This window comes from Zalophus californianus, chromosome 10 (assembly GCF_009762305.2).
Source record: "Zalophus californianus isolate mZalCal1 chromosome 10, mZalCal1.pri.v2, whole genome shotgun sequence".
Taxonomy (NCBI): Eukaryota; Metazoa; Chordata; class Mammalia; order Carnivora; family Otariidae; genus Zalophus; species Zalophus californianus.
Window position 1 is genome coordinate 54,669,239 of NC_045604.1, and position 26,305 is coordinate 54,695,543.

Here is a 26,305-nt window from a genome sequence, read left to right on the forward strand (position 1 = left end):
CTCCTGGCTTGGAGCAGCTTAAAAATTTTAGTAGAGAGATGCAACAAAGACACATAAAACTAATATTAAAAATAGGGGGTTTACTAAATAGAAGCACTGAAGGTTTATATGCAGTATTTGCTTTAAGGCATACTACACCTTGGGCTGGCAGTGGTTAGGGAATACTTCATGGAAGGAATGAGACTTAAGGTGCTTTACAGGGTTGCTGTAGATTTCATGAGGTAGAAGGATGGAGGGCATCCTGTAGGGAGATCCCTGTTGAAGGTTAGTGAGGATAGCAGTTTGGCTAGAGATGTGGGATGGGATAGATGAGAGTAATTTATAGATGGAGGCTGGACTTAAGAGATTTTAAATTCCAAGGCTCAAGTATTTGAACTGTATCCTATAAATTACAGGAAGTCACTGAGAGCTTTTGAGCAGTGTGGTAACATAAAAGCTACACATTTTTTATGTATTAAACATCTAGAAATACATTTTTCCCCTAAAAACATAGACTTTCATTTATGTTTTTCTGAAACACATTATTGTCTTGGTCTTTGGTTTTTGACTCTTTAAAAAACTTTTTACTTTGACATAATTTTAGACTCACCAAAGAACACAATACATAGAGTTCCCATCTATTTCACCCAATGAAACCGTATTTTTGAAAGATCAATCTGGTTAAGGACCAGTTAGGTCTTTAACACATACATACATATAACCTGATTTACTAAGATTGTGTATTTGGATGGACTGAAAATGGCTAACCGCTGAAACTGTATCATGAACCTACATTGTAAACTTGGTTGAAATGACTCAGTTGCATTTGTGCCAAATCCTCAGCCTCCGGACAAAGAGCTGCATAAACACAAGGGATACAGGCCCTGGACTTCGAAACAAGTGCAGAGCAGAGCTGCAGTGTAGTTCATCCACTTCTCACCACAGCCTGTGTGGCCAAGCCAGGGGTCCTCAGGAGAAAGTGCCCTTCAAAGACCACTCTGCCTACAACCTTCCCCACACACTGCCCCTGCCCTGGGAGAAGGAGTGGCTGTGGCTTGGTAGATTGGGCCACCCTTGCTAAATGGTGAACAAGGACCCAGCAGTGTGCACGGGTGTGGCTCTCCCTCTGTGCTTGACATCCCAGCCAAGGCTCCTTTCTCCCAGGACCAAACACATCACTCCAGCTTGTGTCTTTCTTACATGGGGCTGGAGTGTGAGAGGAAGCAAAACTGTAGATATGAATGTTAGCAGAGAAGAGGCTTCCTTCAGTTTGATGCTATCTGGGCCTCCTCACCTCGGGAGAAGTGTCAGCTCCATATAGGTGGTCTGGCCCAGCCAGCCAGAGTTCTCTGCACTGGGGTTTGGGGCCAAATCCCCCGCAAATAATGAGGTGCTATTTTCCTTTTCTTTGCCATTATTCCTTCTTCGGAAACCACGAAGAGAGTGGTGCTATAGTCTCCAGAGGATTTGGGTATTTCTGGTCCTCTGGCCGTAATACCAAGTAATAGCATCCTAAGCTGATCACAACCCTTAACACTGCCTATTGCTTTAACTTGCATTTTATTACATTGTACATAGTAGCTCTTAAAAAAAAAGAATGCTAATTCTCCCCCTTGCTCCTGTATCATGATAACAGAAAGTAGGAAGCTACTGTTCAGTTGTTTCTAATGGTATTTTTTTTATTTGAAAAAGTGGTTAATTCAATATAAAGTCTCAAGGACACCTGTCTGTGTGAAGGGGCAGAATCCTACCAAATACCCACTATGTACGTGCTTTAAAAAGGATACATGCTTCTCTATCAAAAGAATATTTAAAAGATTGGTATTCATTCTCAAAATACCCTCTATATCCATTACTCAGGTCACCTTACTTGAAGCCCTGAAAACAATGAAAAGAGTAATAAAACACTCTCATGTAATGATCTGAGAATAGTTTTAAAAAGATTGAAGTAAATTATTCTGGGAAACCTGACTTTTTTTTCAGTTCTAAAAAAAGAACTGTTTAGTATTAAAAGGTTAACATCTAATAATGGGCAATACATTGTTACATAGTTTAAAATTCAAAAAATACAAAAAGGTCAAGGAAAAAGTATCTTTCTCACCCCTGGTTGGAGTATTTTTAAAACAGGAGAAATACTTTAGAAAGACATCTTTTATTTTTGGTCTGTTCTGCATGTGTATTTGTGTTTCTGAGTAATGGTCACCATGACAACATCTTACAATAAGCTACCTAACATTAATCAGATAAGAATTTATTGCCAAATGTTTGGAACGATACTTTTTGAGCTTACAAATCATGAATTCTCTAAGCGAAATCTCAAAGCTAATAATCAAGCAACAACAGATATGCCATTGTATTATACCAGGTCTGAAGTATGTTCTTTATATAAAACTCCACATAAATAATCAAAAGCAGAGATTAGGCAAGAAATTATGCATTGTTTTTCAATGACAATAATAGCATGTATTGCTGTTTCCTACCATTATAAAAAATTGACTAACATAAGTCCATGCCCTCTATGCATTGGTTGAGTGAATTCTTTGAAGTGCCTGAATAGCAAGAAATTTCACAAAATGATGCAGATAGAGCGAACTAATTTTTCAATTCCTTTGCAAATATACATTAACCAAAATATTGCCTTAGAGAATCATGCTTTTAGGAAATAAGATAACCAATCATCCAAGCAAAATGGATAAATCCCATTTTTACAAGATAATCACTGAGAGAAAATCCACAACCTATCATGGTAGCACCTCCTGGAGTTTAACAGCAATCAGCTCCACGGAGCGCTTTCTTTTGCTCAATCTAGGTCTCTGGTAACAATTTACACTAATTTATTTTGCTTACTTTCCTTTGGAAGATGAAGTGTGGCTGAACATCCTTCTTCCACTGAAATCTAATTTACTTAAAGACAGTTGATTTTCAGCTTCTTCCTCTATCAAAACCCCACCTTCTCCCTGCCCCAATCCCCCTCTCCCTGCCCACCATACCACCAGATTCCAACCCCAAATCATTTTAGTTGCTCAAACTAGGGTACCCTCCTTAAATTTTTCACATCTCTCATAAAATCTGAACATTAAAATGGGATCTAGTGTCATTAAATAAGTAGGACCAATGCCAAGCAGAGGGGAAACATTTTTGGTTGATATATATCGGATCTCTCCCTCATCCAATTCCAGCAACACTCTTGATTTAGTTCACATCTCTATTATTTCCCTCCAATGTTGTGGTAAGCTTTTTTTTTTATAATTCTTAATAAGGAAAAAAAATTCTTAATAAGAGCCCTACAATACTGAAGTTAAGTTGAGAAATGGGTCATGATAACATTTGGGTCTCGGTTTGTTCTCTTTAGCCCTGTATCATTCATCTGTTCTTCCTGAACTGCATTCTATATTTTATTCATTGTTTGATGGCACAGCAAATGCCACTTTGTATTTGGATCATACAGGACAGTTAACATCACTGCCTAATTTAGTGTCATCCAAAACTAATGAACTTATTCTGAAGTCTGTCATCAAAACCACTGATGAAAACAGTAAATAATCCAGTCCCCAAAGTTAATAAATTCATACTGTTTTATTTATTTATTTATTTATTTATTTTTAAAGATTTTATTTATTTATTTGACAGAGAGAGAGAGACACAGCGAGAGAGGGAACACAAGCAGGCGGAGTGGGAGAGGGAGAAGCAGGCTTCCCACGGAGCAGGGAGCCCAATGTGGGGCTCGATCCCAGGACCGTGGGATCATGACCTGAGCCGAAGGCAGATGCTTAAGGACTGAGCCACCCAGGCACCCCAAATTCATACTGTTTTAAACAGTGTGTTTCAACCTATTAATAGAAGAATTGCTCTGATTCTTAAAAGTAATTCACATTTTATAGCACATACCAGACTAATTGCAGAGTCCCTCAGTGAAAATCGACTATGCGCATTAGCTGATATTTTGCATCAATTTCACAGAGATGCTCAGGAAACTCATCAACAGGGAGCATACACATTGCCGAATTCCTGCTGCAGGATAACAGTGAAGTAGAAATAGAGTCAAAAGTTTCCTAATAGTATTCTGTGCAGTAGCACTCAACTGATGAGAATATCATCTATTTCTTAAAATAGATTTCATTAGAATCACCTTAAAACTGAATCTTTTTTCCCTTTTGGAAGGTAAAGAAACATGTTTATACATACTGCTACACTTCTAAGGAGGAGCAATTCATGTGAAAAATAAGTTTAGTTCCCTGTGAGGCAGGCTACATTCAGCATGGCAGTCTTGGGCTGAAACTCACTGGGAGAGGAGCTAACTGTCTGGCAGAAACTCAGCAACAGAAGTCATTTGATGATGGAAACTTATTTTCAAGTAAAAGCTTGTCTTCTGAAAAGATTATGTTGAAAAAAGCATGAGCCAATGAGGACATCTGAAAGTCTGATGAATCTAACAGGGTTTAGCTTGACATTGAATATAATGCAAAAAAAGCAGGAATCAATATATAAAATCAATATATAATGCTAATAGATCTCAAACTGGAAGACAATTTTCCAAAAGCAGTTGTCACCGTTTAAGTGAATTGAGTCATTTGTCTCACTTATTTCTGTACCGTATCTGTGAGTATGTGATCATCTATACATAGCAGCCAACACAACCCTTATGTTTAAAGCTTGATCATGGGCATAAAGAAGAGAACCATTAGAACAAGACCCTAAGAGGGTTGGGGGGATGGGTTAGCCTGGTGATGGGTATTAAAGAGGGCACGTACTGAATGGAGCACTGGGTGTTATATGCAAACAATGAATCATGGAACAGTACATCAAAAACTAATGATGTAATGTATGGTGATTAACATAACATAATAAAAAAATGTGCATGCCTCTCAAAAAAAAAAAAAAAAAACATAACCTAAGACCAAAAACAGAGTTACTAAAAAATAACTTAGCATTTTTAACTGGTTATATTTTAATATGAGACTTTCAAGTAACAGGAACCTGAAAAATAAATCGGATGCTGAAGCTAAGGTAAAACTATTATATTTAAAATGGTTTCCAGTCTTTATGATCATCTTGATACACTAATTGTTCTATTGATTAATTTTATAAGTAAATGTTATAATATATATTTATAAAATTAGTATATACTAAAAAAAAAAGAACAAGATCCCTGATTTCTACCAACACCGAGATTATTCATCCAAACGATTATGATTTTAATATTTAAAGCAATATCTAGTTTATCAAATCACGATGCTTATAACTGTAACTTACATAGTACAATGTTAGGATATCTTTTATTTAACAATAAGCACTTTTTAAAAGAAAGATCAATATTTTTCTTTATTATATATCAAAACTATCATTTACATTTTCTATTTTTTATTTATCTCTGAAAACAAACCTCAAAGAATGTTATATATGTAGGGTATACTTGGATTTTAAATTTGGACTTAAATATCTTATCACTGATTTGCTTCTATTGACTGGAAACTTTTTTTTTAACCAAAAGTCCTCTGCCCGGCTCTCAAGGAGTGTCATCATCCAATCCCACTCTATTTATCCGATCTTGTGTCTCTCCCTCTCCCACTAGTCACCCTCTATTCTGGACAGGCTATCTTGGATACATTCCAAGCCTACCTCTTCCACTGACTGTTCCTTTCCTGCACGTTCCCAGTCTTCCCCATAATAGGAATGTTCTCGTTTTTCCGTATGTTTCTCCATAGCCTATTTTCAAGATCTACCTTCTCCTCTAAGAAGCCTTCATTCATTGGTCCCTGATATCCTCTCGATGTTCGTCATTGTATCACTCAGATCTTAAGCAGGTCTCTGGTACCAACCTCACCTCCTCCAACTCTTCCTCTCACCCTATTCCAGTGCCACTGGCCTCCAGGCATACTCTTGCCTCAGGGCCTTTGCATATGTTATCCCCTCCATCGAAAAAGGCTCTTTAGCCAGCAGTCTACATGTCACACCCTTACCACCTGCAAATATTTTCTTAAACATCATGTTTCCTAACCACCCTATTTAACTTTGCAACCCCATTCCCAGATTCTCTACTCCCTTTTCTTTATTTCATTTTATTTGTTTCATTGCACGGGACTGTCACAAGGACAGGAATTTTTATCTGTTTTATTCACTGCTATATCCCCAGTGCCTATAGTAGTGTCTGGCACATATAAGTGCTTTAAATATCTGCTGAATAAATTCAGTGAATTTGTTAAATGTTAATTACATCCTAAGACCTTAAGTATAATAAATTAAATAACTTTATTGAAATGTTATGTTCTAAGTGCTTATTCTAAGGATTACCTTGTTTAATCCTCCCAACACCCTATGACAAAGGTTCTATTATCACTCCACGTTTACAGATGGGAAAATGTAACACAGAGAGATCAAGTAAATTAACTACAGCTAAGTGACCAGTATAAGTAGCAGCAACTACAACAAACTCTTTCACACCTCACATGTCTTTTAACTTCCCCCAAATGCTCTTACATCAGTTCTATCCTTACCACAAACTGTTGGCCACTTACTGTAAAGAGTGAATTGATGTATGGTATATACCTCTTTCTAAAAAAGAACATGAAGCAATTTGCTTTAGATATTATTTTTCTTCTTATATGAAGGAGGAGGAGAGATGGGAGAGAAAGAAGAAAGCCTGTACTATCACGATTACCAACCGACATCAGGTGAAAGAAATAGAGAACTCAGGGTTTGGCTCTACTGTCTTCTACAAGTTATTGGCTAAGAAAAACATCCTGAATGATCTGGAACGTGAAAATAAGTCTGTACTAAGTCTAGCTACTTACAAATAAAAACACAAATTGCAGCCCTTAGAAGCCCTGGGTCTGTGAGCTCCAAAGAGCCTGGCCCACAGGATGAGGTGGGAGTGAGGCATAAAACTTGGTTCAGAAATTCTAAATAGAAACAATAATAGCAATGAGGCCAACAGAGCTGACATCCAGCCCATACACACTGGTGTGGTCATATCCACAGGTTGTTATAGCCAACAGCAGTTCTAACTGGTTGGTGCCCCTACTGTACTTGTGAAGTATCTTGAAAATCATCCCTAAAGCTAACATTTACAAAGTGCTTAATAAATGCCAGGCACTATGCCGAGAGCTTTCGCAGATTAATTCATGCAATCCTCATTAACTACTCCAAAATCACAAGGATGGCAAGTAATGTTCCCAAGGTCACACAGCCAAGTGGTAGAGCTAGACACACACTCAGGCCACCTAGCTCCCTAGTCTGTTACTGTTAGATGAACCTGAGCATCTGTGTAAGTACATATTTATCCAAATCGCTCTTTCCTCTCAACAATTGTTTTTGCCCTTTAAGTCATCCCAAACAAACTTCTTGAAGGTGCAAATTCAGTGTTATTTATTTGTCTCTGGCACAGTGTCTGAAACATGGTAGGAGTCTGACAAATGTTTATGGAATGAATGAGTGAATGAGAGAACAAATGAATGGAGTGACTAGAAGTTTATTTTTACATCTAATCTGAAAAATGGCACTTTCTAAGACAAAAGACCCCTTGGCTATGAATGCAGGCTTAGACAAATTATGTATTAGTTAGTAAGAGAAACCAGCTAAAAGTTTTCAGACTGGAAGTTAAAATAGTGAAACAACAGCAACGAATAAACAAATCCGCCATGTGAATTGAAAGTAATTAAAATAAACCTTAAATAACTCCACCTCCCTTTTCTACCGTAAAGTAGGAATTAAGCTGTGGAAGGAAAAGTTTTAATCCACTCGAGTATATGATGAATTAATTTTATAATCTTCTTGATCTCACAGGCTTTTTCAAAGCACAAGGCCTACTGAATTTAGACATGCATGCCTGTTACTCCTAAACATGGGCATACACAATCTGGTTACGTTTATTAAAGGGAAATCACAACTTGAATGATTGGTCTTTATGTTTTAAATGTTAACGTTTTGTTATTCACAATCCATTTTATCTTAATTGGGTTCATTCCTCCTTAAATACCAACTTGATAACATATTTAAATTGTATAAGGGCCACTAAACAGAAAACTGAAAAAGAAACCTCCAGAATATTTCTCTGGAAATAAAAAGTTTCAACTCTTTTCCTTCGATCTTACCCCACTCATATACCTTTTCATACAGTTTTTAAAAATAGCTAACTTAAAACATTAGAGTAAAATTCTCCTTTCCCTAGAAGGAATGATCTAAAACCAACCCCCAAAAAGACAGTTTTCCTGCTTCCTTCCCTTTTCTCACTCTGAAAATAATGTCTGCCCCTAAAGACTAGAATGAGACTTTCGTTTTAATTTCAACTGAAGCAAATGTTATGGCTGTATTACTACTCATCAACAGGAAGCAAAATTACTCATCCATTCCACAGAGATATCTAAAACTAGAAGACTCAACACATTTTCTCCCTTCTTAAAGGATCCTATGTGATGGGATTAAATTTCACAAATTCCAAAATACATTTACGATATGGGATTTTAAAATTTAATCCCTTTGCCATTCACTTTAGTTTTAAACAGCTTGTTTATCTTCTTCCTGCTAAGCACCAAATGCAGCGCAGAAATGGAAACCAGATTTCTTTATGTAGTGAATTTCATGTGGTTTCCACATTTCTCCTGGCAGTAGCTTCCCAGCAGACATTCATCTAAAAAAATTCCTCCTTGTGATTTTTAAGTAAGATGGCATCTGTAGCATTTTGTGGCACATTCTAAGCACACTCTAAATGTACTACAAATGGCCTACGTATTATAGCATTCTAATTAGAGTTTATATTTTAAGACTTTGTAAGGTAAATAAAAATGTCACGAATGTAAAGTAGAAAGGAGATTTTTCATGGTCTTGATTCTTACTTAAGAAGGACTCCCCTTTTTTTGACCCTCTCATTCAGGATAATCTCAGATTAGTCACCATGTATTTACTGACCCGATTCCATGTGAGAAGCCATTGTGAAGCAGACAGAAGCTACGGGCACAGCCCCTGCCCTCAAGGAGCTTATAATCAAGTGTGAAGGGCGATAAATATCATAACAAGCCAAACTTCTCAAATGGATGAATGAATGGATGAAACAGACAATAAAGTCTATACGGTTATCTGTGAAAATATTTAGTATACAATATTCTTTGGAGCCATGAGAAAGCTGATTTAAACTAAAACAGTGTGAATGATCTAAAACTCTAACATTCTCTCTCCTCCCTTCCAAAGACATTTAATGTTTTGTTTTGTTTTAAATCAAAAGTTGCTGGCTCATAAGAGAATTATTTTAAAGGCCACAGGAAGAATAAAAGCAATGAAATTTAGTTTAGGAGTTATTTATTTTTAAGCAATGCATACATCAGGTTAAATTCATCTGATTGAAAATGTAAAGAGAAAAAAATCAAAAATCTTTTTAAATAGTTGAGTACATATCTTCACTGGTTCCTGAAGTCCAGTCCCCTGTTCTGAAGGAAAAACAGGAAGAGGCAGGGCTAGAGAAAAGAGGACAAAGCAACAGAAATTCTCACACTGATCAAGAGAGGGGTGGAGAGGGAAGACAGACAAGTAGGAAAGAATAAAAATGAGCAACAAGACCATTTTACCGAATGCCTTTTGGTCACTTGGTGGAGGTATATTAACACATACCAGATGGAGGGACATTAACTCATGTCATGGCGTTTTGATACAACTAGTTGAATTAATTCTCTGCTTTTCTTCTCTTTAAACATTCAGGGCCACCACAAAAGTCACCAAGGGTAGAAATATTTCTGCTACAGCACTATAACCATCTGCCCCAAGGCACTGCCATGACAACTCTCCAAACTGTTGCCCTATGAACTGTTGCAGAATGTTTTCAAAAGTATCCCAATTTATTTTATCTGTATCATTTAATTCAGGCTCTCTCCCAATGACCGCCTCCCAACTACCTCTCGTTTGACAAATTAGAAAATAGCAGAATTGAACTAGAACCAATCAATTCTGGTGCTCCTTCTCTAATAACCTCAGTTGTAGCCAAGAATACAAAGGCTTAACTATACTGTACACCTGAGACTAATATAATACTGCATGTTAACTAACTGGAATTAAAACAAAAACTTTTTTTTTTTAAGTAAGCTCCATGTCCAGCGTGGAGCCCAACATGGGGCCTGAACTCACGACCCTGAGATCAAGCCCTGAGCTGAGATCATGAGTCAAAAGCTTAACCGACTGAGCCACCTAGGTACCCTTAAAACAAGAACTTTTTTAAAAAGGTTTAATTTAACTTCAAAGAAGTGGAATTTCTTCAAGAAAGATGAAATTTTGAAATCAAATAGAATTAAATCTGTACAAATATTAAATCACAAAACATCTTGTGCCCCAGGCACTGAGCGACTTGGCTTTAGTGTTTTCACTGTGAATGTTAATTCAAAACGTCCATTTCATGGTCATAGTATACACTAGTAGTTAAAAGTGGTTTTCAGCATGGCCTTTCCAGTTCCCAACAGCATGCATACACACAAAAATTCACTGAAACTCTCCTTTATTGAATGTGAAGAAGATATATACCATGTACTGCGGGAATGGTAGTCATAAGTGGAGAATTTGATATACTCAGGAAATTCTGCTTATACATAATACACAGAGAAATACACTGAAAATGATCCAGTAGAGGAATGCGGCAAAAGTGGTTCTTCATCTAAATGAGTCTGAATATACAACATATGATCTAAGCAAAATCAAATTAAACAATAATAAGGTTAGAATCGACATTAACAAATTGGATCCAACCTAACCAGTTTTAGCATTACTGCGTGACCAACACTGATTATTTTATGATCTGAATGCAAAGATGGAACTAAAATTAAGATTGATTCAGAAAACAGATAGGACAAAATTTCCCTGGCAAATCACCTCCCACTAGCTTTCTTATATTTTGTTAAAGGTTAAAAAAAAAAAAAATGAGGGGCTAAACTTTCCAAAAATTAACCAACTGAAATGTGGTACTGAAAATATCATGGTCTGGAATTATGAAAAAAGGGAGGGAAATCCACTAACCTCAGCCTGGCTTCACTACTGACAAAGGTAACTCTACAAAAGTCAAAAGTTCCTCTTAGGCCACTTCTTATGGCTTCTGTTTTTTCTGTTCAGAAAACGTAAAGAAAAAAAACAACAACAAACTTTAAGTTCTTTTGGTTCTTTACTGAGCTTCTCAGTAATAATTCACTAGGCCTTGAAAATGCCAGTTGAATTCTAAGCATTGGTTCCAGTAGTTGACACGCCCCTGGGCCAGGTAGCACCTGGGGCCACCCCCAAACGTTTTCAGTGGGGTCCAGATCTCTTAAAGAAAAAAAAAAAAGAAAAAACTATTTAGAATTCTACTAGTTCTCCAGTAAAACAAGCCAGTATTTTAAAAGCAATCATTATCCACTCTGGCCAATGAAATCCAAGACCAGTTCTTTCTTGAAAAAACCAAGATGAAATGGAAAGGAAGTAAATTGTACCAGAGGAAAACATTCTGTTACAAAGCAGAGGTTGGAGGTAAACTGTTCCCTAACAAAACTGAACCAACAGTACACAAAGTGTGTGTGCAGTTTTTTAAATGCAAGCAGCAATAACTCCCCCTCTGTGGAAATCAGTCCTCTTAAAATGTTGTACTTGCAAAATTATGAACACATTTCCTATCTAATTTACACTTGTTAACCTTCAGTTGCTCCTGTAAAGCTCTGACAGGCACAATTTTTTTTAAAATGACTGAAACGTGCACACACTAAAACTAATGTCTAAGATTACAAAAAACACTGAACACACTCTAGCCTAAAAAAAAAAAATAGGTTACTTTAAAAAGGGGAAAGGATTTGATTTTGATGTTGGTAATTCTCACATAAAGATCTGGTTTAGTTTAAAAAAAAAATGTGTGTATACACACACACACACACACACACTCATTTGTACCCACACACCCATACACATTTATGTACACACATGTGTTTTAATATATACATAAAAAACTATAATAAAAGTGGATAAACTCAAAAGAGAGTAAGGTCATTATGGGCTTTTCAAAAAGGTTATCTTATGGGGCCAGCTACCACTGCAGTGTTTTCAAAACAATCCTGTTGTCTTTCTTTCAGAATCAAGTATTTTCTTCTATTTTTACTCATTTTACCCATACATGATTTATTAACCCAGTGAGATTATAAACACCTTGAGGAAAATAACATATTTTGTCCCTGCACAGTACTTGTTGCTTGGGCTTTGGAGTCATGGTACCCAGCTTTGAAACGAGGGTCAGTAACAGGAGCAAGGTGGGGATCTGGCTGTGCCCTCAGAGCAGCACCTAACCTGCATGAGGCCCACGTCTGGGCCAGGCCCTGTTCCAAGCTTTCATCGCACGTTGTTAGGCTTTTTAGTCCTCACAGAAACCCTATCTTAAAGATAAGGAACCCGGAGCCCAGAACAGTTAAGTAATTGCCAAGGTCACATAGCAAGTTGTGAGGCCAGGATTCAAACACACGTGGACTAGCTCCAGAACCCTCCCACTGGACTGCCTCCTGGAGCCTCCACTTCTCCATCTGTAACCATGGGGAAATCCTCTCTTCGGGGTTGTTGGATTACATTACACCACATGTGAAAAGAACTAGCACAGGGGGCCTGATATAAAATAAGTGCTCAAAAAAAAAAAAAAGACTAAGGAAGCAAAACAAACCCTTAAAAATGGAAAACCATACACTTTCCTTTCTCCACAGCTTCTGCACTATAGTCCTGAAGGTCAGGGAATTTACATGATCTGATTCTGTTTGGTGAATTGAAGCCATTTTTGGTTGATTAATATGCAAATAATGTAAGTGTTTATAAACATATACAATTAATATTCATCTGCAACATGTAAATAACCTTTCAACATGAACTAATTCATACACTAAGTGCTTTTTTTTTTTCCCTGTAAAAGTAAAGTAAATTCCCATGGTGGCATGAATAGAAGTATTTTAATATGGTCTCATATGTCCCTTGAATAAATTCTCTGGAGTCTGAACAGAATTAAGAAGCCAGTTATTACAATATACTCAACTAAACAGATGTATGTGGGATCAAACCCTTTTAGCAACTCATATAATTTGTATTTCCACTTTTGAATATACCAGAAGATTATAAATCCTAAAATAAAGATACTGTGCCATGTATTGCACAAGGATGCCTATCAGCACTTTAAAGACTTGGAGCCTCTAAAATGACCTACCATGTAACTGCAGGTATTTTGGGTAAAGCAGAAAGCTTCCTTTCACACACAGATTGCCTTGTAGCCAATATGCTTCACTTGAGCCCCCAGCCACAGAAAGGACACTTTCTATAGCCCTGTAAAAAAGTGCTTTCTGAGTCTTCATGTGATACACACACTTTTTTTTTCTTTTTGATATCATGCATGCTCATTTCTGAGTCATACTAAGGAAATAAAATATTGGTGATGCCAAAAGACATCAGGAGGCAATATTCTAAAATTGTCAGTGACCCGAGGACACCATATTTCTCTTGTCCAAGCGAGCCAGTGCTCATTTTAAAGTCCGATTGTAACGTGGAATTCAATGGGAGCTCACAGTACATAGCATTCAGATGATGCTCGTCAGCTTTTGGGGGCTGAAGCAGGCAGCAGACCGCATTCCTAGTACGCTCTCACTTAAAAATCTGCCGGGAAAGGCCAGCGCCAATTTTCCTATCCCTTTATCTTGCTTTCCCCTAAAGATTTCAAGACAGTGCTTGAAATTTTGCTGGAGTCATAAATCATATATTTACCTTCATGTGACTGGTTTTCAATAGAGCCAGAGTTTTTAAGGTTTATCTGCCGGATGTATTATGTTACTGAAATAGAGAAACGGCTGCTGTGCAGGACAGTGGTTAGTGAAACTCAAAGTCGTAACAGTATCTTCCTCAACTGATTTGAGGAAAGACTGTTCATAAAATATATACTGCTTTTGGTTAGAGGCTGATTTCTAAATAAACAGACTCAGCAATGGAAAGTCTACAGACAGAAAAAACAAAACATGCATTAGTAAATGTACGTTTTAAAATCAACTCTCACAATCTTCGCTTTTCGCAAGCTTTTTGAAGACTGTAAAGTCGGTTGCATTAAATTTATGATTTATAGCTGTTCTAATTTTACTTCTTTTTCAGTTGCTGAAGGAAAATCTGTTGACTCTTCTGGACTATTTCTCCTCCATTTTACAGCCTGTGATGTTGCATCTCTGCCTGAGAGGGCACCTCACTACAGTGATCTGAAGGCAGCCATTTGAGAGTCAGGGAAGGAGAGAAAAGGGGAAAGCTTTGCTACAACAAATCTCCCAGTCCTTTTGGGACCCAACAAAATAGGAAATGCTGGTGATTAGGGGATTGCATTGTTTCCAATTAAAAAAAAAAAACACACACACACAAGTGCTAATCCACACAACATAAAGGCAAACTTAAGTGGGGCTATCTTCCCTAATTTGCAGTGAACTGGGGTCAACTAGATTTTTATCTCAGATACAAACTGGAAAGGAGAAAACAACAAGAAAGGAAACGCCACAACTTGGTTAAATCCTGCTTTTCACACAAGATTATATGAACGATAGCTACACAGGATGCTTCCAGAAGATTACAAGGCCAAAAATAAGCAAGGAAATATGGCTGGCCCAAATATTCACATTCATTTCTAAAAGAACAGTGCAATCTGATACACAACTGCAGTACACCTATATCCATGTTTCCCACTTAAGATTAAAAAATAAGATAGTTTTAATTCTCCAATTATTATCATGCTAAAGGTCTGATCAGAAACTGCATGGGTACTATGTAGCTTTTATTCATTCTTCAACCGTATACTGAATGGTCTGCCACAGGCCAATTAAAGTATAAAGATAGCATCCCTGCCTTCAGTTAGCTTATATTCTATTTGGGGAAAAATCCAAATATGTGAAATATTTGGTAACATTTCAGTATAAAACTAAGAAGGCAGCAGATAATTAGCAAATGAATAACAGGAAATAGAAGCACCCTTAAGAATTCTGTAGGGGGAAAAAACCGTCTCTGCAATATGCTTCTCGGTACAGGTGTCTGAGGTAGAAAAAAGCTGAGTTCTGCCACTTAGTGTAATTCCACGAAGGAATATGCTTAACTCTGAGCCTCAATTTCATCATCGATAAAATGGGAATGATGATAATATCTACCACATAAGATTATTACAAGAAACTGTTACGTTGCATGTGGAAAGATTCTGTACTCTGTAAAGAACATATAAATGGCCATTGAGAAGACAGTAAAAAGAATCACACAAAACTGTTACCACTAATTTGGGAGAGTGGAAAGGGCTAGGAGATTAGAAGGAAAGATGATTAACTTTTTTCTTTACATACTTTCTATTGTTTTAACTTTTATAATGCCCGTGCACTGATTTTGTAACAAAAAAAATTAAAGCTATATAAATACTATTTGAAGTAGAGAGTATAAATACTACCTGTGACACCGTATCTGGAGGTCACAAAATACTCTATTGTAAACACTAGTAACCCTGTTCCTTCATGAGTACAAAGAAACAAGACTCAGTCCCGGTTTCAATTTGAAAATTTCTAAAAGTCATAAAAATGTGCCAAGCTTCGGAATGATAACCAACTGAAACAGTGTTTTCTTTCCATGACATTTTAAAATAGAGCAAATTTTATAGTCACCCCAAACTATCCACTGATTCAAACAATCACTTTGGTCAATATGTTTGGAAATGGCAAATTTACTTAAGCAAAAAGCTTAAATAACATTAGTTCTCAAAGGCGAGTCTTTGTTGGGTGTAACCGTGCTTTCTAGAGCCCATCACACATCAGGTATTTAACTGACAACTTTACAGACATAGAAAAGGTCCTCAGGCCATTTACAAATGAATGCCAAGGACTTCCCACAGAGGCATAGAAGATTCTGTAGACTGAATTTGATCACAGATTAGCATTCTTAACATTATAAGTGTGAGCCCTTTGAGGGCAGGAATCATATCTTCTCAATGATAATGCCCAGTCCTGGGCATTGTGACCAGCATATGAGTAGGCAATAATAAATATTTGTTGAACTATTTGAAGGAAAGATAACTCTAAAACATTTTAGTCAACTAGAAGCCCAACGAGACGAGCACATATGCTAAGAACAAAACCTGTATAGCTGTATTCTGTAGAAAATCATTTAAATTGCTTCAAAAACAGCAAAGATAATTATGAATTTGAATTCCTTGAAGAAAACTTCATAAAAGTCCCTTTTTGAGAAAGGTTCTCTCCTACATTTGAGAAACTATAGATGTGTGAACTAAAATGAAATCATGGAGCAGTTTGATCAGAACCACCTTTCATCTGCCTTACCCAAAATTTCCAAGGCATGTTTCATCGATATAAATAGAAGAGGGCAGAGGAAAGACTTTCACTGTTTGTGGCAGAAACAAGCCCACACCTGGAATGCTGGATTCCTGGCTCACTACTGTCCCACTGGCTCATGGCCCCTCTATGATGATTTGTGAATTAACATATAGACACTGAGAAGGGACAGAGTTGGTATCCACATGTAATAAGACTATGAGATTGTATATAGTCACACTTGTCTATTTCCAGTATTATACAAGCAGTGATGGGGCGGGGGGAAGGGAGCTAGAGCATACTGAGCTTGTTCAAGTATGGGATAGGCCCTATAGATATAAGTATGGAAGCAGAAATACAGTGATAGGAAGTGATCCCTCAGATTTCCATTGATGGTTTAAATCCCTCTATGAATGATGTACCCATTGCTAATCTCTCTGTTCCATCCTAAACTCCTGGATAATTCATTTTTATCTTATTTAATCTTCCTCCCAAGGTGACCGGGGCTTGTCAAAACTTTAGATTCCATTAGTGGTATATGTTAATTCAAGAGAAGTCATTTCACAATTAGTGAAGGCTTCAAGGCGGCTCTCACTTGAAACTTTTTGAAATATCCAACCCAATATATTAAAAGAGGTAGATTTTTCTGCTTCTCAAAAGTATTGCATAAGGCCAGTAGAAATGAATTGCTTTAGTTGTAATTCTTTAAAGATTACTAAGTTTCATAGTTTGGCTACTCAAATTATATTTGGAAGCTACCTAGGAATTTTCTCACATTTTGATTTCTGGAAGGGCAATTAATCAAGCTCTTGTTTGAGGTAACCTGAACTTTAATCAGAATTCTATGGGGGGACAGTCGCAGGGCTGTATACTCAGATCAACAGTATACATATAATTGAGAACAGCAACAACAGGAAAAGAAAAGGAGATGCCAGTGGGTTGATATCTTATAACCTTTGGTCAAGCAGTACTTGGCAAATTTCAACAGATTTAGTTAATCGGAGATAAAAAACTAAGCAGTGGAATACCATTAAAATAAAACAAAAGTATTCACACAGAATCAAGAATTACCAGTGAAAAAGAATGCTGTCCCTAAGAGCATGGATCTACCAGAGGCAATTTGTTAGAAGCCTGAAGTCGTGATTTCGTAGTGGAGGTTTGAAATGAAAACTTTAAAGTTTCTTTAGGTCAAGCTATAGCACAGCATTCAGAGAGCCAGCCAAAATCGCTGAGGGAAACGAGGAAGGCCACATGTGGAACTAATTACTCATGTAGAGGCCATGACAAAGAACATTTCTCCAGACTTTTCATGGGGGCTTCACTTTCAGGAAGTTGCTATAATTACTGTTCAAGTCTAGAGCAGCCTGCAAGCCGCTGACAGATCCAACAGATGAGGAGGAGGGAAAGAGAGAAAGAGAGAAAAAAATGAACTTATCTGCCCTTTTTGACGAGTGAAATACCAGAAAATAAAGTACCACAGGAAAGCTCAAAAAAGTTTGCAAATGAGCCCTGACTTCCAGTGTTCAACTTTCTGTTTACTTTTTTTTTTTTAATCTACCCTCTATCTTCAAATTACTTTTCTAGCCTGGACCGGACAGCAAATTTGTACTTCTACACTAACTCACTTTCAGTTGGCCACAGCAGAACTGTACATCTCGACTCTTTTTTTTACAGCTTTTCCATACTGAGGCCCACTTCCTGCCCAGTTGAGGAAAAAAATCTGGCCTGAAGATGAAATGACTGCTTAACATTACACTAAAACATCTGGTACCATTTTATGCACAGACCCATGTCTGAGAGCAGGCGATTCTAGCGGTCTCTCCAGCGGCACAGCGCATACCCAAACCTCCCCAGGGTGACATCATCCCATATATGGACTCTCCAGCCCAGCCCTCCCCCTTTTCCTGGTCCTAAATTCATTGCCAGTTCCCCAGTCTGCAGCAAATGTGCCACGTCAAGACTGGAAATCACAGCCCTTGAGTGTGTCTCAGTCAGTGCAGCAGAATTCAGGGGGGAAAGCCGAATGCAACCCCTGGTGCAGGAAGGAAGGCTTTTCCCAAAGACCGGGAGAGGATTTTAAGTACATAGATGGAAGCTTCTGGAGATCCTGCTCCGTCGCCCCAGTGTTCAGACTACCTGTTCAGGACAATGCCGTTGTACAGTAGTCTGCACATTGGTTAGACTGGGCAAGGGAGAGCAACGCCATGGACGGCTGGGGACAAAAGTGGCTGTTTCCAAGGAGAAGACTTTTGTTTGCTTTTTCAAATCTCATACCCAATGTTTTTCTTCACAGGTTTTGCACACTAGGGACCCAGAAGCCCTCGGGGACACTGCTGAGAAAGGACTACTCGAAATAAGACCTGTGGGTAAGGCCTTCCTGACTGCTCACCTGGTCTGTGCCCAGGAGAGCTGAGGTGGGGAACCAATGATTTGCGTTCACGTGCGAGAGAAACAGAGGGATATGTGTGATGGAGAGCTATGGTTTACTTCTGAAAGAGTAACAATATGTGATATAGAGTGATTTACTGTATGTTATTTGATTTCTGAAGATTTATAAGTCAAGTATTTTCTTAAGTGTAAAGTTTTTCCCACTTCCAAATAAAACATGAAAACACTCTAAGCACTTAAGGGTAATTTAATGAGGCTAGTTTTTAATTGTTGAAATTAATAATCCAAGGACCTAAAAACTTACTTGAGTAAGGGCTGTAGTAGAACTTTTAACATCCCAGGATTGAATCCGTTTTGCTTCAAAGTAAAGAATATTTGCTATTTTTAAAATGCTATCCGAACAGTGCTTTTTTGAAAATTTACGTACATAATATAAATACCAGGAATAGTAGTATCTAACAATAAAAGAGGCTGCCAAGTTTTTGCCCACCAGACAATGCAGATGGGACTGACCCAGAAAAGAGCGCCAACCCAGAACTCAGTGAGTCAGCAGCTGATTAAGTCGGAGAATAGAAGAAACCTCTGTCCTCAGATATCCCAATATATATCTCTGTGTTACAGTTTTGTGTTTTTTTTTAAATCCAAAAATGGTTGATAATTGCTGGTCAGCTGAGACCTCATGCCTATATTTTACAATGCTTCTATTTCTCCGAGCATTTAAAATGATAAGGTACTTTGTCTAGAAACCCACTGATAAAAAAGGAATTTGTAAACGAAGGCAAAGTTTTCTTTGGTCAGTTTCCAGCTGTCCTGGAGGTGAAGGGGGGTCGGGGGGAAGGTGGGAGGGAGGAAAACCCTCAAGCTGAATGAAATCCCAATAGAGAGAATAATAGAGAAAGTCTGGGTTGCAATATGATCCATGCTGAACTTTAAAGGTGGGCCTCTTAAAGAAAGTTCTGGAAAAATGTTACTGCCTCAACCCTAATTCCCTCAACCCCCATTTATATCTACCCCCAAACTATTCTATATAATGAAAACATCTGTTCTATAGCTTTTATGAAAAAAATGAATGTGATCTCTTTTGTCCTCCTTTAAATTCTTTAAAATTACAGTGGTTCCTGAACAAATCCTTTTCTAAATTGTACATTTTGCAACAATGCAAAAATTGTCACAAGTTCTCTTTTGCGAAACATTTTATTACAAAAGGTTCCCCAGGTTTCTTTCGTGAAAACAATTTACTTTTTAAATTACCCTTTGGATTATCCTCAAACTGGTATAAAGAACATATAAGTTCTCTCTTCTATTCAGTTTTTAGTTAAAATATCAAAAGCAAGGGTAAATTTAGTTATTTTTTCCACTTAGATGATATAATAAAGCCATCCTTTGTTTTTTCTATTGTGACTTGGAGGCTTGCATATTAATTATTTTTAATAGAACAAGAGATATTTAAAACCTATATAGTTCCTTTTACACAAGGAAACTGAAAAAAACTATGAGGTAATTACGGAAGCTTACTTTCTCAAGAAATATATTTTTACTAATTGATGCACTTACTAAAGAAGAAAGAGAGCTACAAGGGACTTTGGCAATGTTTAAGTTTTTCTGAAATTTTTTTTTAACTCTGTATAAATGACAGAATTTCACAACTTGCTTTCATTTCATGTATATTTAATTTAAATGCCTTTCTTCACATTTAATGGTCTTTTTGATTCTAAGAAACTAACCACCACTGCTCGCCCACCAATTTTCTCCCTCAGGATGACTTTTAGTCTGGAGATAGAGGGGACCGATGATGTCCTTGGCTTAAGTACAGGACTAGGAACCTTAAGAATTAATTTGTAGAGGGATAGCCGAGGAGTGCCTGCAAGTGCTCAGTGGAGTCCCGACAACCCATTTTTGATGCAAGCTTTTAACAAATGAAAAGGAATCGTACTTATTTTTAAATTCCATGAGCTAAATTAAGGATCAAAAGTAAAAGCTCCCTTTATAAACCCTTGCTGACTGAAGGCAGGATAGGATGGTCGTTTATACACTGGTACATAATGCCAGCATGTATACACACATATCGTAAAATAACCTTATCTCTTTCCAGGGTAATTAGAGCAATGTTTAACTTGATTTTGATATTACTTTATAAGGAGATATACAAATATTTTAGAGATCATGGGATCTATTCCAGAGGAAACTAACCAACAGTGACATCTTCAACTAAAACTACCCCTGGATATGACGGTAAGTATTAAAATTAAACATTGTGCATTGTCAGAAAGAGAAAAAATGTTTGCAGGGTCTGTCCAAACTGCATTTCATAGAAGCTTTTAGTTATTTTTTGTTTTAGTGAGTGGATGACTGGTAAGTTAGTCTAGGTACTGGGTTAAAAGGAAAACTTTTTTCTGGCATCCAAGAGAAAGGAAATTTAGGGCCTTAGCTTTAACACCATCAATTCTTAATTGGAAGAGGATCAATATAAAACAGTTTTCAAACCTCACTCCCTTTTTTAAGCCACGGATCTCAAAATCAAAGAAAGTTTATTTACAATGAGACAAAATTTCAAACTGATCACTTTCTTGCAATTAGTCAATAGGTTAACGTCCTTCCTGCTTCGCATTTCTGTCTTTCGGCCCAGATAATGGTGTTTATGTTTTTAAAAGACCAAAATATACTGTCTACCCCCACCTCTCGCCTTACAGACCACCCAAGTCTTTCATGCCGTGGGAAAAAGGTTAGGCATAAAACTTCTAATGAAAGAATTTTTCCTTTTTTTTTTTAAAGGAAATAAAAGGAAAATACAACTTGATAATGTGAAAAAGTTCACTCATCCACCAGCGTCCATCCTTACTAAAGAGAAGCCAAAGCTTTCAATTACTCTACAAGAGATCTGCTCTTTAAAAACAACCCATTTTCCTCTTTTCTAAGGAGAATATCCCACCCAACACAATAATGTCCAAATAATAACTAAGCGACCATCATTCAGAAATCCCAGCTTAAAATAACTAGAAGGTCAGGCTTTCACCTGAAAGGAGACAGGAAATTGTCTTTAGTGAAGACAGAAACTTTCTTACTTGGTTTCTTCTATCTTTTCACCTTAGCGTGCTGCAAACTATGTAAATAGAAATATTTACCCAGGTTTTGAAAGTCTATTAAAACCTTTATCAGGTTTAATAAATAGAAATAATGAAGTAAATTAAGGAAAATAATTAAATCTTCATTTTGAATTTCCTGACCTATCGTGACAGCCAGTTTCTGAAGTTGCTTTGGCTTAATTTTGCTCTAAAGGATTCAGAAGATAATTCTTTCATTACATTTTTTTCCTTAAGATAATAAATAAAAGACAAAGGAAAATAAGGTGTAATAACCATATTAAAAATTACATGGTATGATAATAATGTAAATAGCTCCTTTATATTTTAGCTAGTATTTTAAGTGGTAATGAATTGGGAATATCCATTCATTGGGAGATGGAAAAAAAGTCTTAAATGTATTTTTCAGCCTTCTGTCTTTTTAACAAGATTAAGGGCAGGTTCAACATAACTATGAAGTGTGCATATGCCACATACTTACTATAATTGTAGTTTAAAAAGCTATTAGAAACATAAATTTTCCAAAAGTCTTATGAATAGTCATTTTTCAGCAAGATTTTTTTCCCCCTGAAAAAAAGTTATGGTTTTTCAGGCTCAAATATTTTTGGATTATCTTGGTTTAGTAGAACTGTTCTGTATTAAAATATAACAGATTAAACTCATAAATATTTCTTTCTATTTTTTCAGGTTGCATGCATCATTCCTTTAATTGAGCAGAGTTAACTGGATCAAATTATTTATGGGAGAGAGAGGGAAAGCTATACAGAATTACAGTAATTTTTAATTTCCACCAATATATTCTTTGTAAGTGAATCACTCTAAATATTTTCTGTTACACTGAATGCAGCAACAATAACAAAATAGTTTCATAAGGTATTTGTTTTTGCATAATCTGACCTTGTGATTATCTAAGTAGCAGCCAAGTTTACTGACGTTTTTGATTCTGTCAGAAAAAAAGAAAGTTCTCTACTCAGAATGTTGACCAGAAACAGAATCAGACATTTATTTTCTTGAAATCAAATAAATAAATGGAAAATTGCTCTTATCAACTCTTTGTTAAAACTGTACCATATCTAATCAATGCATAAAAGTTCAGATGTGTAGAAAACTATAATTTTTTCAGTCTCTAAAAATATTTTCCTCTCCATAAAGTTTCTATTTGCTATTTTCTCAGAATTTTATAATTAAAGGGAAATAACAAACTATGTGTTTTCTTTAAAATTCTCTGGAAAAAGTCCCAAACTACACACTCCTTGAACAATAAGATTTTGTTTTGTTTTTGAAGAAATCTCATTTACTGGAATTCTATCTAAATGTTTTGTTTTTTAAAGGGCAGGGGGATTTATTAAATACCTCTATGGATGTGAATGATCATTTATATTAAAATAGTCAGTAGGATTATCCTTGAGCAACCAGAATTACATTTTCTACCTGTGTATTTAACACCATTAACTCTTTCTTGTATACATTATAAGAAAATTTTCTAAGGGGTCTGGTTTTACTTTTTTGGATATGAAATAAAGTTTCCTTTCCTACGTTTAAGGTCCTATTCTGTAACTGTACTGTACCACCAATGTCCAAAACACATTCTGAGCATCACTGTGGGTAACGACTTTTTAGTTTATACCCTTCTGGTTCATGGCCCAGCGCTGTAGTTAATTAAGAGGAGGAGCACATAAGCTCACAACTGTTTCTTATTTGGTTTTCACATCCATACTTAAAATCTTTGCCTTAAAAAGACTATGAGAAATTTAAATAAGTTCCCCTCTGCTTTATGAAGTATTGGCAAAAAAGGCATCCCCTTGTCAAATCCCACTATCAAAGCATTGGATACCAAAGTTGGCTGGTTGAATTGCCAAATATATTAGGCTTGTTAATTATTTTGAAAATGGCTGCCGTTTCCATGTAAATGACAAGTTTCTTTTTCATGGGCAAGGCTGTGGTACTTATCGACTGCAAGAAACATGTATAAACATAGTCTTTATCTTTAACTTCAGTATGAAAATATGCAGAGTTTTTGTGAAGAGGAAAAACATCTGGCTCAATGACTCTGAACTCTGACTGCATGTGGGCCAGTAATAATAATAATACGAATTGGATTTAAGAATAAACCTTGTGTTTAATCTTTTTGTTTTGTTTGTTTTGTTTTGTTTTTTTCCTTGAAATTTCGATGTGAGTGTTCTGTTACGTCCATTATCTGTGTTAGCGTGTCTGGAAAAAATGTAAAAGTGTACTTTCTGAATAAAGTCAAAAGTCTCACTTGTTTTAGTTCCATAATGTTTTAATGTTTAATTCTATTGTGTGTTTTTCTCCCTACCCGCCCCCCCCACCCTCCAAAACCACCAAATCTGGAAAACAGACTGATTGTGTCTGCCCATGAGCAAAGGAGACCCGAAGGAAGCAAGGGCCTGGCTGGACGGCGTTGTCACGTGACTGCCTGTCTACACTTGCTGTGCAGAACATCCGCTCACCTGTACAGCAGGCACAGACAGGCAGTCACATGACAACCCAGCCTGAGGGACAACCAGCCACTGAAAGAGAGCAGCCCTCACACCATAGCATCTACACCAAGAGCTACGACCAAAATGAGGGGCGCGGGGGCCTGGGGGCTGGATCTGTTGGTTTAATACTGAATTCGTATGTATGATTTTATTATATTATATTTTGATTCAAATACTGAAACCCACCAAAAAGTAAAGTGAGTGGTGCCGATGAAATACAATAAAACCCATTTCTGAAAATGTTCCTGTGCTTTCTATAGTTCTCTGTTCCTAATTGTTGTCAGTAAATTCCTACCCATGACATTTATCGTACACAGCTTTGCAGCACCCCGTAATCAATATGACAAAACAATATAACTTCTGTCGGATGCTTGGCAGAGAATAAGTGATTCTAATAATTCTACTACAAAAACTAAGTTTAGTTTTCTAGGTCATTATTTTTTTAAGAGAGAGAGGGAGGAAAGAAAACGAGGGAAGAGATAATGTTCTCTCAAGGGAATCATGTATTTTGAGTTAACTCTACCAGTTTGGGTGAGGGCAAAACATAGTGAAAAGAGTATTTTGAACATAATGTTCATATGTATTAGAACAGTTGCTTCTCCTCTGCTGATACACAGAAAATTGAAATAGAAGCTCCGATATTCCCAAGTGTCATGATACACAAAGATATATTACTTTGTTATTGTTTAATTAAGAAGGAGATTTCACTACAGTTCTGAAGGTGTAGTTTCCAGGCCAATGCATTCACTTGGAAAACATGCTCCCATTCACTGTAAACTTTGAAACTTTTGAGATGTTCAGGCAATTTGATTATTTTCAAGAACAGCAAGGAAAGGGATCAATGGTAATGCAATGTATATTTTGCCATCTCTCTTGAGGAAATGTCAAAATTTCAGTTTATACACTGTGAACTGGGGTGAAATGATCAGGGGTGGCTTGTGTATATGAATGTCTCAAACACTGATGGGTAAAAAAGGTGGGAGACAGATAAAATTAGAAAATTGTCAACTTTGACTCAGTTCACTAAAATGTTTTAACGTCAGTCTTTAAAATTAATTTCATTTTTCTGAGATTGTGATGGAAAGTTCAAAAACGTAGCACAAGATTACATAAAATTTTCTGGTTTCTTCAAAACTTAATTAAATATTTCAAATATATAGTTTGGACTAAAAAAACTTTTTATTCAGATATTTCATTTTTAAAATGAAAGATTTAGTCTTAAAGCTAAAAATCCTACAAGGTTAAAAATTTCCAGGATTTTGTGCTATTTTACTAGACCTGACACTATAGTTTCTTTAAAAAAAGAAAAAAAGTGATTGGGCAAAACCACAAAGTAAAAATATAATTAAGGCTAAATTCTTGCATTTAACAATCTGGCCTTAGGAAATACGTCCTCTGCAAAAATATACTTCTGCAAAACACATTGAGCAATGAAGGTTTTCACCTTAAATGAAAGTCCCATGACTAGCAAATAAAGTACTAAACAATAGTTCACAAAACGTAAAATATAAACAGGAAGATGATATAAAAATGTCTCACAAAATATTTACATATAACCACCCAATTTTAAATGTTTTATATAACCCGCAGCAAATGCCAACAGGAGTCCACATCTGGATCATTCTACTGGAACCTGCAAGGCAGTCCCAGGACAGTGCTTGAGACCTCTCCGAATGACCAGTAGCAGGTCAGAACATAAAGAAGACTATTCTATTCCAGCAAACTCTAAAGGGAAAGCTAGGAGGCCAGCACAGTCATCCTTAAGTGAGCCACTCCAGGATAACATTTCAAATAATATTCCCATAAAATTTGAAATTAACATTTTGGTTTTACATTTTTTCACTTAGCTCTCAAAAAATGCCTGAAAGAATATTATATATATTTAAATTCATTAAATGAAGCACATTTTAAAATTTTACTCTTCTGGTAAATAATATTATTTTTCCAGAATAAACTTTTGAGTGGGACAAAAAAATACATTTAGAAGAGTGGGTTTGGGCCTATTGAGTATTTTTCATAAATTTGAAATAGTATTTGCCATTATAGGTTGTTGTATATATTTGTC

The 26,305-nt window shown here is 36.5% G+C and overlaps 1 protein-coding gene and 1 long non-coding RNA gene across 9 annotated transcripts in view; one reads left to right on the forward strand and one right to left on the reverse strand.

Moving 5' to 3' along the window:
* The window catches only part of DNM3 (dynamin 3), a 585,110-nt gene that overhangs the window by 231,851 nt on the left and 326,954 nt on the right, over positions 1-26,305 (reverse strand). The window lies entirely within an intron of this gene.
* On the forward strand, positions 18,464-24,478 carry LOC113933361. The gene is made up of 4 exons (XR_003523331.1): positions 18,464-18,637; positions 20,798-20,891; positions 22,427-22,543; positions 24,099-24,478. It is a non-coding gene; the product is annotated as an uncharacterized LOC113933361 (long non-coding RNA).